The following is a 13,631-nucleotide window of genomic DNA, read 5'->3' as shown; positions in this document are numbered from 1 at the left end:
CACACATTTTTATTGGTAAAAATCTAAAGAAATTTACAAATAAATTTTATGTGTGCGTTAATAACTACCCGCTATAGGAAAATCCACATGAAGGTTATTAGTTAATGAGGGTTATGTGTGTTTGCACATATACGCCATGCAGATTCACATAGCCGTTATGTGATTGGATTTTTATCAGTGTAGCAATAATATTGTACATAAATCCCAAAATCTTATTCCCACCTTTGGGTTTCCGCGCCGAGCACTCAGCGCAAGACTCGGCGACAAGGGGAAAGTTATAAAGTTGGTAACCCCGATTTTTAACAATTAATGTCGATTGTTTGTGTGAGTGCATCGATGTCAAAAAATAAAGCTTTTAGCTGATTTTTTCATTGTTAAATGCAAGTTTTGACAGTATTTTTTCATGTATGAGTGAAAAACATGTATAAAAGGTCTATCGGGGAAGCAGTCGCTCATTGTCTTCAACGACGAAACGAAAAGTTTCAATGCAAAAAGCAATACTGCAAATAGTTTTCATTTATGCGGGTAGTCGATATCTGGGTGCTGCGGAAAGAGCTGCTTTTCTGCTCTCAAGCGAGTAGAGGGATATTTTGAAATCAATTCCATAAGCAAAATTATTTTGCAGTTACTTGGCTGTCAAACATTTCCCGCTCTTCGAATTTCTCTTTCCATGCTGCATGAAGGCGCACAAATGCGCGAGACTTTACATGACTTGACGATGGTTCACATACATTCCTGCTCTAATCAGCTGTTGAATCTCGTGAAATTTCGTAACGAGTGCTTTTTAATTGCATTCCTACTAATATAATGTGAAAATATTTGACTCGAAATAGATTGTATTGATAGATAGATTGACTATAATGTGAAAATATTTGTTAATACAAAAATACAAAATATATGTAAATACAAAACTCAATCTAAGTTTATTTTTATTTTTTCCCAAATAATAACAACCCGAATAGAATGATATTATACATCTATTTTTCTAGTTATCGTTTTTTGATTACAGCGAATTATAATGGAATTTTTAATGGAATCATCAAAAGTATCAAACAATAACTATACTACGAATAATATTTATGATAGCGTCTATAATAATTTGATTTTAGATGATACACTCAATGGGTCGTTAAGTATCGTTACCATTCAAAAAGGCCAATTTTTTCATATATTTTTATTGGGCGATTTTACCAGATATCATTAGTTTATCATCATTTCTTTTTCTTACAATGATTCGGAGTATAATCGATTTTAACAAAGAAGATTAGTAGAATGAGATTTCGTAAAACGAATTCCGGACCAAATAATATTCAGTGTTCAATCCAGATTGAAAAGCGTGTAATAATTATTTAATTATATGATAACCGTATTATAGGATGTATAATATTATTCTACGAACTACGATACTGGATATGATAGTTAAGAAGGTGTTTTCTCAGTTTATAAATAATAAATAAATGATCATCAAACAAGTTTTATTTATATTTAATTTACCATCTTATATAATTATTATTTACATACCATATTATATTGAAATTATGTTATGTATTATCATCAGTGCCTCTTCGCAGATTTCGATGGTGCTGCATGTTCCTATAAGAAATTAAAGAAAACAATGAATAACAGCTTGAAATCAATCCTGGATGTGTATTTTTCATGCCCCGATTTCTTGATAAGCATGCCCCATGGAATATTTAGAACACCAGCGCTGATTTTTATATAAAATGGTTATTAAGCCAAGCCCATCATAAATTATTCTCACCTTCGCAAGCGTTTTTTCGCTGCTCAACCACATCCGCATGGCGTAATGGCGTACACTGGCGTAAATAAAATATCGAAATTCATAAGTTACCCCTTATGAAACACCAAAAGTTCATTTTATAACCGTTTCATAAGGCTTCTATGAAATTCACAATCATCCGTATTAATTCCATAACTATGCCTCATGAATCCCAATATTATCCCTTATGAATGAAAATCATAAGGCAATCTTATGGAGCAACATGTTCATGTGTTCATCCACCGGAAAACATTAACGTCATTGTTTTTGTTTTGCATTCCCGCCGACCAAAAAGATTTCAATCGGAACCCTTCGCCGTTATTTCGATGGATTCGCCACAGCAGATATCCGACAGGTAAGTGCACATCACGCAAAATAAAATTATATTTCTGATAAGTATTGCTTTGCAGCTGCGAACACATTTCTTTTTCTGGACAAACTTATCGTTACAAAACACAGCCAAAACAACCAGTTCTGGGGCCATTCGTCGCTTTTACATTGCCATCAAATCGGCGCGGTTGATTACAGAAATCTGGAAGCAGCCCTAGCAAAGGAAGGACTGTCCGTGATGGCAAGATAAACGTATATTCGATGGACGAGGCACTGGCATCGTCTGTAAAGCAGTCAGCGCGCGACGATAGAGTTGTACATCCCGAGGTGCTGCAGAGTGCAGGAGCAGCACGACATTATTAGCGGAGGATCAAGCAGATTGCGGATTAGGCCCATCGCAGTTACTATGTAAGTTTTACGGAAAAATGACTAATGGGACTTTTACTTTTTCAACGTTCACTTTCCGAACATAATGCTATAATTTAAGATAAAGCCTAAAAACTTAAATAATTGCAGATAAAGTTATGACCATGACTTATAAAAATTCATAATAAAAAATCTAAATCAAGCTTATTTATTCCAGCAATTGCATCATTTTTGAAGAAAACGGAACGTTTTCCGAGCACTCAACCGGCGATGAGTAAACCGACACCAATGAGGATGCCGATGGTATTGGCAACGGTACGAAGAAAACCACCCAGATTCATTCGATTCAAATTCGTTTCAAGCTCGAATTTGAGTCATTAGCTAGGAAGCCGGCATCATCGGTGGAGGAGCGATTTCGAACGGTTGATTCACGCGGATGGCGAGCTGGATGGTAAAAAACAACGAGGGAACGAAAATATGTGTGTGGATAAGGAACATTATATGAGAGACTGCAAGCTCAAGTGACGTCGTACGAATCCAGGAAAAGTTAGCAACAGATGGGCCACGAAAAGGTTATCAAATAATACTCGGATTAGAAGGGTCCATTGGCATTCGGAAAATTTCTTGAAGCTACCGGTGAGTTATTTGCTGTTGAAGATTCTGATTGTAAATTTGTGAAAAAAAAATGACACAAATTTCAACCGATTTGGTTCCATTTGTGTAGGTCCCGCGGCATTCGGAAGAATATAACAAAATAGGAGTTGTGCCCTGTTCGAGTGCGACCGAAGATTCGTCCTTTTTCGACTACAAGATCAACACGGAAAACATACACGAGCATGTCTGGAGTCATTGAAGTACATGTAAATACCATGACCAGGAGGTAAAAAGGATCCGCTCCGCTGTCCGAATAAACCGAAGTTGTGGGCTCATGTGTTGCTGCTGATTTAGAACGATGGAAACTACCTGTGGCTGTGGGAGGTAAATCAGTTAGTTCAACGAATATTACATTCTAAGGAGATCCGATTCGCGATGCAAGTCTATTTTGCAGTCCACAGTTAAAACTACGCAATATGCTTCCGCTTGGTTCGACAAATTACTTAAAAGAATGCATTCTGTCATGGTACTTCAAATTCTAATCCATATATTTACCTTGGATACTATGTTGAGGGGGTTGAGGGCCAGCATGTACCGGACACTTACCAACTTCTTATTGGAGCACCTGACCGGTTTATTAGCCTTCGAAAACACTGAAGCAGGTGGGTGTTATCCATATCTCGCGCGACATTGCCAACATTGCGCGATTGGTCCCCACTGACATGCTGCCTTGTTCTTTGATTCGAACGCTCTTTTACTCCCTGAGTTCTCGTTCTTATGAATTCCAAACAAAACTAGCGGCCAGGAATTCCAATTCTTTAGGAATTTAAAAATGAATCCTTTAGAGATTTTAAAAATAATCCTTTAGGGTATCTGGAAAAAAATCCTTCGGTGATTCAGAAGGGATACAAAGGAAACCTACGAGAATTTTCAAAGGATTTCTTTAGCCATTCCCAAAAGATTCATTTAAGCATTCCCAAGGGATTCGTTTAGAGATTCCCAAGGGAATTTATTAGCGAATCTTTTAGAGATTTTGATTCCGAATAACATCCTTTAGGGATTCTAAAAAGGATCTTTTTGGTAATGGGAAAATAATCCTTTAGTGATCCGGGCATTCCCAAAGAGTTCTGATTCCGAAGTAAATTTCTTAGCAATTCCGACGGGAATCTTTTAGGGATACCGATGGAAATTCTTTAGAGATTCAGACGCGAATACTTTAGGCACCTGTAGGGATTCCAACGGGAACTCTTTAGAGATTCAGACGGGAATACTTAAGGTATTCCGATGGAAACCCCCTAAAGCATTCCGACGGGTATCTTGAAGCGATATTGACGAGATACTTCCGGAACACTTTAGATATTCTAATGGGAATTCTTTGGGGATTCTGACGGGAATCCCTTAGGGAATTTAACGGAAATACTTTAGGGATTACGGCGGGAATCTTTCAGGTATTCCGACGGAAATCCTTAAGGCATTTTGACGGGAATCCTTTAGGAATTCCGACAGGAATCATTCAGGGATTCCGACGGGAATCCTTTAAGGATTCTGACGGAAATTCTTTTGGGATTCCGACGGAAATTCCTTTAGGAATTACGGCGAGGATTATTTAAGGGACTCCGATTTTGACGGGAATCTTTTCGAAATTCCGCCGGGAATCCGGACGGGAATTCTTCGGTGACTTCGACGGGAATTTTTAGGGATTCTGATGGGAATCCTTTAGGGGTTCCAACGGGAATCCTTCAGGGTATCTAAAGAGAGTAATGTAAGGATCACAACGGAAATCATCTAGGCATTCCAACAGGGGTTTTGGCGAAAATTGTTTGGAGATTTCGACAGGAATCCTTTAGAAACTTTGACGGGAATCCTTTAGGGATTCTTCCGTGAAAGTTCAAGTTCAAGTTTTTAGAATTCTCAAAGGAACCCATCATTAGTTTCGTTTCGGATTCTGTTTGGATCTTTAGACAAACAGCTGACCCTTATAGTCGAATGGCTCAACATCGAAATCGTGCGAGCTACGACTTAAAGTTCGTTGCGTATTATTCAGCATATGCTGACTTCGATATTGGCATCGATGTGATGGAACTTGTTGGAGTCATCCGACACTATATTAAAGATTCCACCAGATGTCTTTTTCGGATAGTATATCCGGTGATTCTATAAATATGTTATAATATTCTTAAAGTTATCAGAATTCAAATTCAATCTCAACTCTTCAATCTAAACAAAATTATAATGACAATAGAAAGATAAATAAAGTTCTGAAACCTTATTTTATTCATACAAACAACTTTGTTTTATTTTCATTGAGGTAAATTTTGAATAAAAATATATATTCATATTATGAAATTTCATTATAAAAACTTATGAAATTTCATAAGGTTGATTAATGAAACTAGTGAGGTAAACTTAAGATAAACATATATGTTCATTATGGATCTGGTTCATCCAAAATTCATGCAGGTTCATAAGGCTGCCTTATGATTTTCAAACTGATTCCTTGTGGCTAATTTTCATAAGGCAAACTAATAAACTTCGGAAGGTATTTTACGTGAGTGTACTGTTTCCCGGTATGAAGTTGATATTTCTGGAATTAAACAATTAATATATATTATTCATGTTTTGCATAGTTGAGTTTATACTTACATGCATTATAATCCGTTATTTTTTTTCTTTCGCACAAACACAATGCACACCGCCATTGACTTCAAAAAAACTTGGATGGCAGTTGGATCTGTTTCCGATGCGATTGTCACTATCACACAGAAAAAGAAACAACTTCATTTCTGTGTTGGTGAATATCTAAATCTCGAGCAACATATGATTAGGGCCGAAAAACCAACAAAGCTGAACCGAGAAAAATGAGGTTCAAATTTTCTATGACTAATTTAATTCATTTATTGAAGTAGAAACTCATTTCATTGCCAAAACCATGTCAATACTATACGTTAATGGTTATATTATAACAGCTAATCAAGATTAATTGGAAAACCATTCGAAATCTACAAAATTTCAGCTAAAACAAAAATCGCGCCGTCACCGGCAACACGTCTGGTTTTTAAGCCGTTTGCTCAAAGCTATAACACCATCGGATTTGTTTAGATTTGTTAGCCAGAGCAGTTCTGCTATGCGATATATAGAAAACCTAGTAAGAATATACGTTTTAAAATAACTTGAAGGTAGTTTTTCTAAATAAACAATATAAAGTGAACGGCCTAAAAACCAAAGCAAACATTCCGCATGGTAGTTAAGGGCGCCAACAAAGGACTTAAAAACCCCTACGGTGCAAATGGTTCATGAGACGTTCACTCAAAATAGCAATTAATGTGTTTCTTAAGAGATATCAAGTACGGAGTTTTAACTAGCATGAAGAATAATTTCCAAAGCAATCTTTCATGCCAGAAAATCAAAAATCATGGTTTTGGTTTATAAGCCGTAATCATATGTTACGCGGGAAATTATTTATGGTTAGATACGTATACAATAGTATGATATCAGGTAATCCTTATTATAACATGTATAATCTGCAAATTATTATATATGATCGTGGTTTTATTTCTGTCAATCATATAATTGTACAAGTATCATACAGTTTAAAATGATTACAAGTGGAATGGAATGCCAATAATATCAACCATTCGGCGTACCATTTATTTCTATTCGGGAATACTTCTCAATATAGGATCTGAAACGAACATAACCACAATCTTCAATGTTTGGCTCCGGCACAATAGAAAAGTTTGGCTTCAGTTTAACAACCAAATCGATTCTATTCGCACCACCCTCAGGTCGATACCAACTTTAAGCGTTCATTGCCTCGTCTTATCCCTATCCCTAACCTATCCCTATCTACACGCTTAGATCAGTTTACCTATTTTTGGGTACTTGTTTCACCCATATATGAGTACTGCATACATTACCTATATTATGGGTGAAATGTACTGATATTATCGGTAATATTTACTGATTTTATTAGTAAACTGAGTTTACGCAAATTTAGGTAACGGCAATTCACCCATATTTGGATGAAAAATGGAACTTGACTGAATCCGTCAGAATTAATAAGTTGTTTGCAGAACATAACTGATCTCGCTATAAAGAGTAAGATAATTAAAAAATTGAATCCAGTTCTTTATAATATTTTCAACTTTTTAAATATTTTCAGATCCAACGCATTTGCCTCCGATACTGTTGTTAAATTCCTTGCACGTAGACCGAAGCCCTGAGATTCTATTCTATTCTCTTCGCTGCTTTCCGATGGTGCTGCTGTGGCTTCCGGACCAAACATTTTCATTTGGCGGGTAAGTTATTTAGTTTAATGGAATTTTAATAACTTTATTAAAATCAACTATATTGTTTTAGAACTAAGCATGCGGTGGATAACGAATTGTTTCGCCTAACTGATCAGATCTTGAATTACTGTTTTGGCTGCTCCGGAGAAAGCTGATGACCTTTCCCAGAGGCAACCGAAAACATGAGCGTTGGTGGAAAAACCTAAAAGAAGTTGTCCGATTAGGAGCGGGGTGGTTGGATCGGTCACGACAGAAGTCATTCAAGAAGTCATCGAGAAATCGCGAGATGAAATATGAACGCGAAAAAGGTAAAGCATCGAGCGCTGATTCTCTTTGCAGCTATGCGATGCCAAAGTAGCTTCCGGATCGTTGATCTTGATTTAAAGGTAGGCTCTTCATATTTGCATATGAAGCATATTTTAGTTTTTATTATGATTTTAAATATATTTTTAGATACAGTTCCTGTGACGACGGATCGTTTGTTTCTTCGTACTTCTATCATCTTTTAGCTACCATGTTTCGGGATTATACACCGTCAAATTTCCAGCAGGTGACCCGGTGCCTGCTGCGATTAACGCTTTTCGACTGAAGCTGCTGCCCGACCCGATCATCCAAGCTGTCGTAAGTTCCGGTTTCGCGTGATATTAATGTTTCGATCATCAGTTTTGGTAACGCAGCCGTTTCCCAACACTCGACAACGAGTAGATTATTATGTATTGTGATTCGATTAAAAAGGCAGGTCAAGATACTGCCACCAATTAATAAAAAAATGATAAGAATTCGCACAATTGGCTTATTTATTACGTGCGGAATACGAAAATTATATCGAATGCTATTTTCAATACCAAAACAAAAAGTTCACCCATATGTGAGTTAATTTCACCTATAATAGTATACCCATAAATAGGTAAACATTACCAATTTTTCTGAAATTGGCTTGTACTCAAATATGGGTAAATGTCATTTCACCCATAAATAGGTATGTGCACTTTTTGGCGATTATGGGTACTCTTCACCCATATTTGGGTGAACTGAACTAAGCGTGTATGACATTGCCGGCACAGCCCTGTTTTTGGCTTGACAGCTGTCAGAAAAAAAAGTTTTGATTTTCTTTCGTACGTCTGTATTGGTGTCATGAAAAGAACGCAAGCAGCAAAAACAGCACAGCCAGCAACAACAAACGCCGCAGCTTCGGCGATGTGAAGTTTTCAACACAAGTTCAGTGTGTTCTTCGCGTTCGGCTGACTGTTTTGTGTGTTTCGCCGTGCGGTGCTGATGAACCGTCGTCATCAGAAGTGAGGAAAGAGAAGTAGGTACACAGGCAGCAGCCAGCCAGTTCAGGGCTCGGGCAAAGAAGCAGAGAAAGACTAGAAGCGCCGTTCTTTTTAATGGCTGCCTGAAAATTTTGACTAAAATTGGTGTGAAAAAGTTCATGAATTGGTGAAGAAATATGTTTTGAACCGCTGAAAAGTTCTGAAAAAGTGTCATTGTGAATTGTGCGATCGAATCCAGCAATTTTTCAACCTGACGGTGGACCGTTTTGAGGTAAAAGCATCGATTTTTGATTTCGCCTTATTTTTTCTTATGAGTTCTGCCCCGTTCACGGTCGGTTGCGGATATTGTGGTGTTCCGCGAAAAAATCAAAATGCTATGTGCATAGAGAGTGGCAATGCCCGGATCAGTGCGGGTGAGTAGGCGGAGAAAATTTGCTGATAGCGCCAGTTCCCGGGAATCGGATCCCTCAGATGAGGACGATGATGATATCAGAATGGCAAGATGGCCAACTTTAACGCTCACCGACCCAGTGCCAGCAAAATGGGGAGTTGGCTCAATTTTCTGCCGGGGGTTCCTCTCCACTGCGCCGGGGTCGCACTTCTGCCCGTTGGTCCGGATAGAGGGAACTCTCATGGCACATGAGGGCTGTGTAAAGATGGAAGTTTTTTTTAGGGAGGAAAACGGATCAATATTCATTTCGTCGTACTTGGCTGTTTAATATTTAATTTGTGATTGCTCATCCGGAATCAGTCCTTTAGAAGGATTGTCCCATTAGAGTCAATAGAATACAATAATTAAAAATCTTATGATGCAATGTTTGTTGTTGAATCATTTTTGATTAACCTCGTAATAAGAATGATTCAATCAATTTATTGTTCTACATGTAATAAGTTTCCCTGGAAGTGGAGCTGAACAGAAATAATTGCATTGATGAAATTTGTAGGATAATGGGTAGTTCGTGTACAGCCCCATCCCAAGCAGTGGGACCGAGAGAAAGTCTCCTGAGCGGAGCAAATCATTCCTGCTTGGTTTGCATTATGTGCTGCACATTCAATGTTTCACCTTTATTTGTTTAATATTAATTCCATACTTTTGTGGATGTGCTGACATAGTAGTGGTGCAGCAGCAGCAGGAATTGCTAACTTTTCACTAGCATTTTTGTTCTTTTTGCGCTTTGCAGTTTCTATGCATTTTTTTTTTGGTTTGGCGTTGGCCAGTTCGTTACCTTCTTGTTGGCAATTGTCTGTTGAAATGGGTAGATTCGTATTATTTTGCTTGGTTCTTTTTTTAGTAAATATACTCTATAATATTTATTAATATTTCTAATTATAAATAATATAAAGTATTGGATGAAATCTAATTTCGAATTATTTTCTATAATTATTTTGTTTTTAATCCACTTGAAGTAAATATAATAATTGTTCTTTAATTCACCTAAATAGCATGATAACAATAATGTTTTAGCGCTATCACTCAGAAATCGCAAAAAAATGAAAAGAATAAAACAAAAAAAATTATTTTACAGATATGTTGAATATTTGGTACTAAATCGAAGTTCTGAAGAATGGATATAATAATTGTAGTTGCAATTGTAATTTATTAATCATACGGTACCCTGTCGGTTACACCTTATTTCAGGTCAGGTTTATGTATTTTCAATTATTTAAAATATTGTTTGAAAATATTATTGTAACATATTCGATAACTTATGTTCTGAATCTGAGGCATTTTGGCTTATACCGTAAAACCAGGGTGTCGACTACCTGGAAAAACCTGGAAGGTCAGGGAAAAAAATCACAAAAGCCAATATTGCAAATTTATAGTGATTTTTTTTAATTCGAGCAAGGCACTTATGACAATCAAATTCTGAATTAATTTTAATCCACTGAAACGTCGGATCGAAATTAATATAGGTAACTGCTGGTCATCAGATTGCATAGCCGATAAACAATACTCCGAGGCTGTTATAGTCGACAATCACCTCCGCTATCAAGCTATAAAGCTTTTTTTGTGGCCGTTGGCAGTCTCTAGACCAAAAGTCTACTCTGGGCCCTTTTCATGCTCCCCATGGTAGTCGAGTTTGTTTCTATTAATCGCTAAACAATAACAGAGGTTCCAAAGCCATGTTGCTCAAATGGTTACTGTTGAGACCTGATCCAAATAGTTTTTTAAAGTCCCCTTTAATATTTTAGATTATTTAGTCCTTATTAGTAGCGTTTGAGTCATGTTCGCATCAAACAAAAGAAGTTCTGAAAGTTCATTCAAATACTTTGATGATGATTATCAATCGCAAACAATTTGATGTACCTATGATCAGTCTTGTAAAATGTCATCTGCATGCCATTTGACTAATTTGTTTATAACTTTCTTCACAAGCCAAATTCACTTCATAATTTTAGATATACGCATAACGCTTGAGTAGTGCTATATTTTTGTCCCAGGGTACATTGCTCTAAATATAACATCTGAGGCTAGAGAGTGAAATCTCTCCAAAATGTCACGTGTCATTTGACATAATGTCATTTGAATGACATTTTACCTCCCACGCCCCAGATTACATATTTACAGCAATGTCTTGTTAGACAAAGTTGTAGCCACATTTAAGCGCTATAAGTTCGTCATACTTGATAGATGATATCTAACTACTGAAAAAAGTTCTGGGAAAATTATACAAACGAATGCAAATGACATTTTACAACACTGCGCTATGGTATAGCAAAATTTCATTTAATGCTCTAATGAACTCTACTAACTCTAATAAAAAATCTAATATAGTACATTTCCTTTTGATAAAAATGTAACGCCCAAAAAAATATCTAGTGTAAGCAGTCGAAACTGAATCAAATGGCTGAAATAGGTCATAGTTCAAAACAGTTCAACAAACAATCATCAAACATGTTCAGTGGCGTAGCCAGAAAATTGATCTGCGGGGGGGAGGGGGGGTTTCTGAACTCTTTTTTTTTTCAAGAAAAAAAATTTCTTCTGAAAATTTTGTCTTGGGGTGGGGGGGTTGTTTATGTCCAAAACCAACCTACAACCAAACCTACAATCAACAACTAAATTTTTGAAAGCTTGTTAAACGAAAACCCCGAATAGTATCTTTGTTGGCCTGTGACGGCACTCTACAGCATCGGCCTTATCTCCAAACATGATTCTGAGGGTAATATTTCAAAAACATTAAGTGAACTTCCATTTCATTTCATTTTTCATTTATTTAGTTAACATCTAAACAGATAACACTGAATCAACAATTTGACGCCACAATGCACGGTTCGAGGCCGCATCTCTCCATCCTCGGATCCGCCCCACGCTCGCCAAGTCGTTTTGCACCTGGTCTGCCCATCTCGTTCGCTGCGCTCCACGCCGTCTCGTACCTGCCGGATCGGAAGCAAACACCATCTTTGCAGGGTTGCTGTCCGGCATTCTTGCAACATGTCCTGCCCATCGTACCCTTCCGGCTTGAGCTACCTTCTGGATACTGGGTTCGCCGTAGAGTTGGGCGAGCTCATGGTTCATTCTTCGCCGCCACACACCGTCTTCCTGCACACCGCCAAAGATAGTCCTAAGCACCCGTCTCTCGAATACTCCGAGTGCTTGCAAGTCCTCCTCGAGCATTGTCCATGTTTCATGTCCGTAGAGGACAACCGGTCTTATAAGCGTCTTGTACATAACACATTTGGTGCGGTGGCGAATCTTTTTTGATCGCAGTTTCTTCTGGAGCCCCTAGTAGGCCCGACTTCCACAGACCATGTGCCTTCGTATTTCAATTCCTCGACCACCTCGAAGGTATCCCCGTCTATCGTAACACTGCTTCCCAGGCGGGCCCTGTCGCGCTCGGTTCCGCCCACAAGCATGTACTTTGTCTTTGACGCATTTACCACCAGTCCAACTTTTGTTGCTTCACGTTTCAGGCGGGTGTACAGTTCTGCCACCTTTCCAAATGTTCGGCCGACAATGTCCATGTCATCCGCGAAGCAAATAAATTGACTGGATCTGTTGAAAATCGTACTCCGTAAATCGTACTTACACCCGGCTCTCCGCATGACACCTTCTAGCGCAATGTTGAACAACAGGCACGAAAGTTCATCACCTTGTCTTAGACTTCCATTTCATGATGGACTTATAAAGTCATTGGTCGATCCTCACGTCCTAAGGTGGTCAAATTAATGGTCATGTAGAGAAAATGATAGTGGATAAAAGCATCATATGGACTACCTCATGTACGTAGGTGGCGATGGTCTCAATTAAACCACATTAAACGTTACTCGATACTCCATAATTATGCTCGGACGCAAAAGGAGGATGATGTTGTTGTTCAGTTTTACATTCGCTGCTTTTGATTTTTATAAAACAATTTTATCAAGAAGTATTCTGGTTGATCTTTTAGAATTTTGTCCAGAAATCACTTCAGAATTCTTACTGAAGCATAAAAAAAAACCCAAAGGATTTAAAAAAGCTGTCGGTAGATTTTTTCAAAAGCTCCGCTCCAAAAACTTGGTATGGTATTTACTCAAATTTGAATAGAATGTCTTCGTGAAGGGATTCATATAAAAAATATGCAAAGGAATCTTCTAACCTTTTTTCACGAGTTGTTCAAAAAACTCTATTAGATGTTCATTATTAAGTTTCATTGCTTGTTGCAACTCTATAAGTAAAACAATGCTTGAACTCCAAGACAATTTTTGAAAAACAACTAAAAATCGATAAAATAAATAGAGTAGCTGTAACTCCCCTTAGCATTTGAGACTAGTTATGCCCCTTTAAAAAAAACACCTATTTTTTGGATATTTTCCATGGGACCATTGCTTTATTTAAACCGAAGGCCACAATCGACAAAAATTTAATGACCTGACCTGACCTGACCTGACCTGACTATAAGTGCTGCAAAGATTTATGTGAGCTTGTAGTGATTGCATTCATGATTACCTGGAAGATTGCAAGCACTCCTTAACTATTTTTTAAAAGTCCATAAACTCCACAGATAGTGAATAAGAATA

The 13,631-nt window shown here is 37.6% G+C and overlaps 1 protein-coding gene and 1 long non-coding RNA gene across 2 annotated transcripts in view; both read left to right on the top strand.

Annotated features, from left to right (window-relative positions):
* Window positions 1-2,049: 2,049 nt before the first annotated feature.
* LOC134214095 (uncharacterized) lies at window positions 2,050-3,726 on the top strand. Its single transcript, XR_009979653.1, has 4 exons — window positions 2,050-2,135; window positions 2,191-2,518; window positions 2,694-3,112; window positions 3,201-3,726. It is a non-coding gene; the product is annotated as an uncharacterized LOC134214095 (long non-coding RNA).
* Window positions 3,727-8,593: 4,867 nt separating this feature from the next.
* Window positions 8,594-13,631, top strand: part of LOC134218036 (helicase ARIP4-like) — a 48,023-nt gene continuing 42,985 nt past the window's right edge. Inside the window, exon 1 of the mRNA XM_062696910.1 lies at window positions 8,594-8,904. The gene's annotated coding sequence lies outside the window, so the exon portion shown is untranslated. The remainder of the gene's footprint in view (window positions 8,905-13,631) is intronic.

Source organism: Armigeres subalbatus, chromosome 2, assembly GCF_024139115.2.
Source record: "Armigeres subalbatus isolate Guangzhou_Male chromosome 2, GZ_Asu_2, whole genome shotgun sequence".
NCBI lineage: Eukaryota > Metazoa > Arthropoda > Insecta > Diptera > Culicidae > Armigeres > Armigeres subalbatus.
This window is presented reverse-complemented; position numbering and strand designations above follow the sequence as displayed.